At 31.4% G+C, this 6,000-nt stretch overlaps 1 long non-coding RNA gene across 1 annotated transcript; it reads left to right on the top strand.

The window, feature by feature from the left end:
• Nucleotides 1–475: 475 nt before the first annotated feature.
• LOC148783107 (uncharacterized) lies at nt 476–5,640 on the top strand. The gene is made up of 2 exons (XR_016049163.1): nt 476–661; nt 4,845–5,640. It is a non-coding gene; the product is annotated as an uncharacterized LOC148783107 (long non-coding RNA).
• Nucleotides 5,641–6,000: the final 360 nt, after the last annotated feature.

Genomic DNA, 6,000 nt, shown 5'->3' with positions numbered 1-6,000 from the left:
TGTATTTTTAAATATTCTTTACATTATGGTAAAGATTAAAATTTGTTTTGGTCAGTAACACTCACTTTTATATTTTCCCATCTTTCTTAGAAACTTTTAAAAATAGCCTGTTTTTTTAATGTGCTTTCAACTTCATTTGAATGAGTTTTGTTTTAGTCATTCTTTAAATGCTTTTCATATTTTGGTATATTTTTTTTGTATTTTTTAATTTTTTTCAACATTTTTTTGACCACCCGGGACTTGCCCGGTTAGAACGGTTGAATCGGCTGGTTTACCGATTAGGCCGGTTAAACCGCTTTTAAGCCCATATCCGCTTAACCATTCCAGTTCGATTTTGTGAACTCTGCTTGGAATCACATGCCTTCGTCATGATACGATTTTGGAATCACATGCCTTGATGATAAAACTTTGAAATAACATGATCAGAATCAAATGCCTTCAAGAAGATGAAGCTTCGGAATAAAATGTTTATATTGTTATCAACCTCATTTTTGTGTGTGTTATAAAAGCCTTTTGTCTCCCTCCATAAAATTCCAATAACACGAGACTAAATAAAAAACTGACAAAATTGGAAAATCAAATTTACTACATCAATTGGGATCAAATTTAAAACCTCCATTCGACAATAAAATATGCTGGATCATTGGAGGAGACTAAAGAGGTATATTCATTCAAGTGAAATATTTTTGTCAATCTATTATTGTGATTGTGTTCTATGTAATTCTCTATCACGATTAGTTTGTCTGATTTTTCATTGACTAGTGATTAATTTTGTAATACATTGGTTTATGATAGTTGGATTTGTACTCTTTTCCTCTTACTTAAACATGTACTTATATTTTTGATCTTTTAAAATTCATGCTTTATTAATTTCAAGTTGATAGTTTTAAGAGTGATTATTATTGAGATCTCCTATATTTTATTGTTCATTGTGTTCTATTTACATTTATTTGACTGGTTTTTTTATAAATTAAATCTATATTTTCTTTTTATGTTTAAAACATTTAATACACATGCATTCGATTAGCATTAGTAACGAAATTATATTTTAAATTGGCAAAAATCGTACTATACACTGTTCTTAATATAAATAAGACTTCATAATTTAAACTATAAAAATTATGAATGTATCATGATTTTTATTTTACTTTTAATAAGTTTGATCATATAAAATAAGAACTTGAGATAGCATCATACCCCTTATTTTTAAAGGCTTTTATTTTGATAATATAAATATTTTAGATTCTTGAGAAGAAAAATATATTACATCATCTCAAACAACAAAGGAAGATAAAAGCATCCCACCCTTTGTCAAAGAATCTGATAGAGCATTAGCTTTCCTATCAATATCAACAATACAGAGATTGTTTCAACTAAATCCATTATTTGCTACGAAGTTCCTATAGGAGGCGTTGTTACTTTTTACACTATTTAACAACATTGAAATAGTCCCCTTCACAGATACACGAGCGAGTCGGAAATTTCTCGACTAAAATTTTAACCCCACACAGTAAAATATTCAGCTCGGCATAGTTGGCAGTTCTACTAAACTAGATTCCCCAATGAACGACAATCAAAATTTAGTTTTCAATAGTCACTAGGAGCCACTATCCAAAAGTTTCTAAACCTTGTACCTGGTCTCCCCAACAAGAAAAGGCTACCAAAATTAGCCATTACATCTATCATGCCAATATTCTTTCCTTTCTTATAAATAGAAATTGAATTCCAAGAGTTTGATATTGTTTAACAAAACCGAAAAAAAATAAAGACTTCCCCTCAAAAGTATGTCTATTCATCTTTCTCCATGCTTCCCATAAGATGACTCCCTTTTCAATCAACCAAAGATATTTCCCTATCTTCAGCAGATGAGGAATGGATAGTTGATAAATAATACTAGCCACTCTCGACGACGATAGAGACCCGATTAAGTTGAAAAGCAAATACCTAAATCTAACTGTGAAAAGTCAATGTATAAATAAGTGGGGACCAGTTTCCTCATCCGCCTTGCATAAAAGGCAAATATTAGGTAAAATTTTCTCCCTTTTGATCAAATTATCAATAGTAAGGACATTATTCCAGGTTGCCAACCATATTTAAGAGAAAATATATAATGTGACCATTTTCCTTTAATACAAGAGGGTCATAATTAATCTTGACCATTGGATGTAAAATTGGCCTTTATTTCATTGACCAAACTCAAGGTTCAAATTTTTTTTTCTCGAACTTTGTGATACATCCAAGCTATTAGATTTTACAATTTATGGATATATATAATTGTAACATCCTTGTACCAAAGGTAAATTGTCTCATTGTATATGATCCCATCTTTTAATTATTGCTTTCAATTAATTAAAATTAGTAAATCATTTAAACAATAAAAACTCATGATTTAAAATAAAACATAGAACTGTAACATATCCTTATTTTTTTACGTGAAACGAAGCGTATTTTAAAATCCCAAAAATAGGAAAGGATTAAATTCTTTATTTTCACTTGAAACTAGAAAATTGATGAAATTGTGATTCTTAAATTGGAAAAATATACAAAGAGATAATTTACTTTTGGTACAAGGAGGTCAGAATAACTGTTGTTCATCATAATTCATATCGGGTGATTGTAACAATGTCATTGGTTAGACTCAAAGATTAGAAAAAAAAATAAAAAAAATCTCAAACTCATGACCCACCCCAAACTATCCAATTTGAAAAACTTTGCCCTTCTTGTTCTTGTAACAAAGATAAATAGCCTAATTATATATGATCCTATTTAAATAAGACATATGTTCAACAAATATCAAATACCAGTGTTACTATTAATGTATGAAATTTGATTGTTTTTCTAAGTGAGGGTACAGTTGTGCTACGCACATATGGTTGGGCCTCTAGTTTGAAAAACAAACTAATAAGTTTATTTTGGAAGTTCAGTTGTTCTAGCCAATGTTCGCAAAATTGGCTGGGTTGACCAGGACCTAGCCGGCTTACCCGGATTCCAGTTTTGGCCGGTTTCGTTGGTCAAGCTGAAGATTTTAAAAAAAATTCAAAAAATAAATTAAAACTTCAAAAGAAAAAAAAAAATTTGTTATTTTTTTTTTCTCTAATATTTTGACAAAGGTTGGAAAGTGCTTTCGCCTACTCATTAACATTTTTCCTTCATAGTTAGATTGTTTCTAAATACCCCTGCTTAGAAATTGATTTTTTAAAATCTAATTTTTCACTACTTTTTTTAACCTTATTTAAATGTATTTTGTTTAATCTTTAAACATAATTGTCATAATTTTGTTGGACTTTTTTTTTTTTTAAAAAAATTGGTCTAGCTGAGACCTGCCTAACTCAAACCGGTTCCATGTCAGCCGAACCTAGTTCATGGTCAGGTAACCGGCCCAAGTCGGTAAATCCAATCCTGGTTCTAGCTTGCACTCTGCCTCCCTACAATGGTTAGCAGCTCTTATGCTTTTCAAAATTTTTCAACAGAATTCCACCCATCATCAAAGTTGTCAAAAACAATTAATTGTTGTTGGAAGGTGGTAATGAATAGTTGGAAACCCAATTACTAGCCTTGTAAATCTTTGATGAATATTTTACTATGATAATACCACTAGCAGTGTATCGATGAATATTTTGCCTAGTATTAGTGATCTTCTGACCATAACGGGTGGTTGATGAATATTGTAGGGCAATAAGCTTTTCGTGTTTTAAATTGTTATTTATTTGTTTTAAATTCAGAAAGGGCTCTAAAGGCTGTAAAAATCCTAAATTTTTGAAATATCACCTAACCAAAATCATTTTAAGATGGAATAGAGACCATCCAAGGTTGGATGGTTAGATCTTGGTGTCTAGGTATTCACTTTTTTTTCTTGGAAATACCTATATGATGATCCAATGGTGAGGATCCAAATTTTTTTAAAAATTCCTCCCTCCATGTTTTGCCCAATAGATAAGCGGTATAGAACACTCCAACTTAGGTACGCTAAATTTGTAAGTGCCTTGGGTTCATGATCTTCTATTCATACAAAAGGGAAAATATATAAAAAGACCATTTACTTTTGGTATAAGAAGGTCACAATCAATATTGTTCAGTTATATTTCAAATCGGGTATTTATAAGAGTGTCTTTAAGTAGTCTCAAAGTACAAAATTTTTTTTCTCAAATTTCATATGCCCCAAGCCATCTAATGGCTAGGAGTAATTGTGACCTCTATGTAATAAGAGAAATGGTGTGGTATGTATAAGGCCGAGGCTTTAAACAATTATAGTAGGGCACACCGTGGAAGACGTTGTTTCAGTACTGGAAATCTTCATGATAGCCTGAAAATTTATTTTCATCTCTAATTATAAAAGTTAAAGTTTAAAAAATAATATAGATTGAGCAGATCTATAAACACTTGAAAATTGACCGTCTAAAAATGCATTACAAGATACATTATTTTCAAAACTTGAAATCTATTTTTTTCACGTCCATGCATCTTAAGGCCGAAATGATCAATTTGATGATTAAACGAGCAACAACCAGAAGAGGGATTGCAGTAGGCATTATATGAAGGAGAGTCTCTATTTTGGAATTTATTTATTAGGGAGAGTCTAATTGTGGTTAGTGAATTCATTTTTTCAAGATTTCAATAAATTCATTTCTGGGAGAGAGTCTGATTGTGGCTAGTGAATTCATTTCTTATAGAGAAAGTCTGATTGTGACTAAGATGTAAAAAAAATTTGTTTGCCCAATCAATCTCTTTAAAATGTATGAGATAAGTGAGATTTTATGATTCTTTTGCCCTAAATTTTTTTCTAATTCATTGATCACTGAGGTTTTGGGTTTGTCTTGATTCCTGACGTTGTGGGTTGTGGCGAGGGGAAGGATGAGGGCCGAACGGTTGAAGGTTGGGGCGAACAGAGGGATAAGGCGCTTGTGAGCGTCGTTTCAAGTGGCGGCGCTTGTGAGCATCGTTTCAAGTGACGTATGGGCAAGCTTTCTATGTTTCTCCTACAACATAGAAGTTTTATCATCCTCTTATCCAACCTTCCATTGAACGGTTAAGATTGCCCTAATCATAATGGCACGTCTCTATACTAATTTATTTTTTTTTAATAAACTATTTTGATACCAAATTAACGTCCATTCCTCTATTGAACTCGCACTAGCAAAAAATATAAAAAATTATTTTCAATAAAATAAAATGATCAAAATACTCCAAAAAGTTTCATGGGGTATTTTGGTCATTATATTTTATCGAAAAATTATTTTTTATATTTTTTATATGTGCATCCCAATGAGAAGATAGCACGTACAAAATTTTATATTCATACAATTTGTTTAAAAAAAACTAAAAATAAAATACTTTGAGACGTCGGATCTAAGATCAAACGGCGAGTGACTCTCTTGATCAAAATTGGACGGCTGGATTGTAAGGGGAGGATAGAACTTCTATGCTATAGGGGAAGCATAGAAACCTTTTCTTAAGTTAGGAATGGTTAGAAAGAGAGAATATGAATGATTAGAAAAGAGAGAATTTCGGTAAAGAGAGAGGGTGGGTAGAGGGAAGGCGGGAAAAGAAAGAAAAAGAGAGTGAGAGAGGAAAAGAGCATTCTAATGACAATTTTTTTATTTTTGAATGAGGGTATATAAAATAAAAATCAATGTTTTGGTCTAGGATGTGATACTAAAAGTATTGGATATTGATCACTAACAGTCCATAACAACAATCATTTCTGTTTTTACTTAATGGCATTCTTCAAAATTATATGAAACAATAATTTTTGATGCAATTAGTCCAAAAGTTAGGTTGAACCAATGTTTTAGAAATCGATGATCGAGATCGAAAATTGGTTAAGTCGATCTGGATCTTGAAAAATATTGGGAACCAGCTGGTTCCCCTACCAACCGGCCGGTTCTAGATGATAGGGAACAGGTTAGTTCTCTCGATGACTCAATTGGTTTGTACCATTTTTCTTTCAATTAGAATTCATAAATTTTTTTTATTTAAAAAGAAGGTGGAGTGGCCCACCCA

Source organism: Amborella trichopoda, chromosome 2, assembly GCF_054954075.1.
Source record: "Amborella trichopoda isolate Santa Cruz 75 chromosome 2, AtrichopodaSantaCruz75HAP2 v2.0, whole genome shotgun sequence".
Lineage (NCBI taxonomy): Eukaryota > Viridiplantae > Streptophyta > Magnoliopsida > Amborellales > Amborellaceae > Amborella > Amborella trichopoda.
Note: the sequence above shows the minus strand (reverse complement) of the source record. Positions and strands in the feature narration are given on the sequence as shown.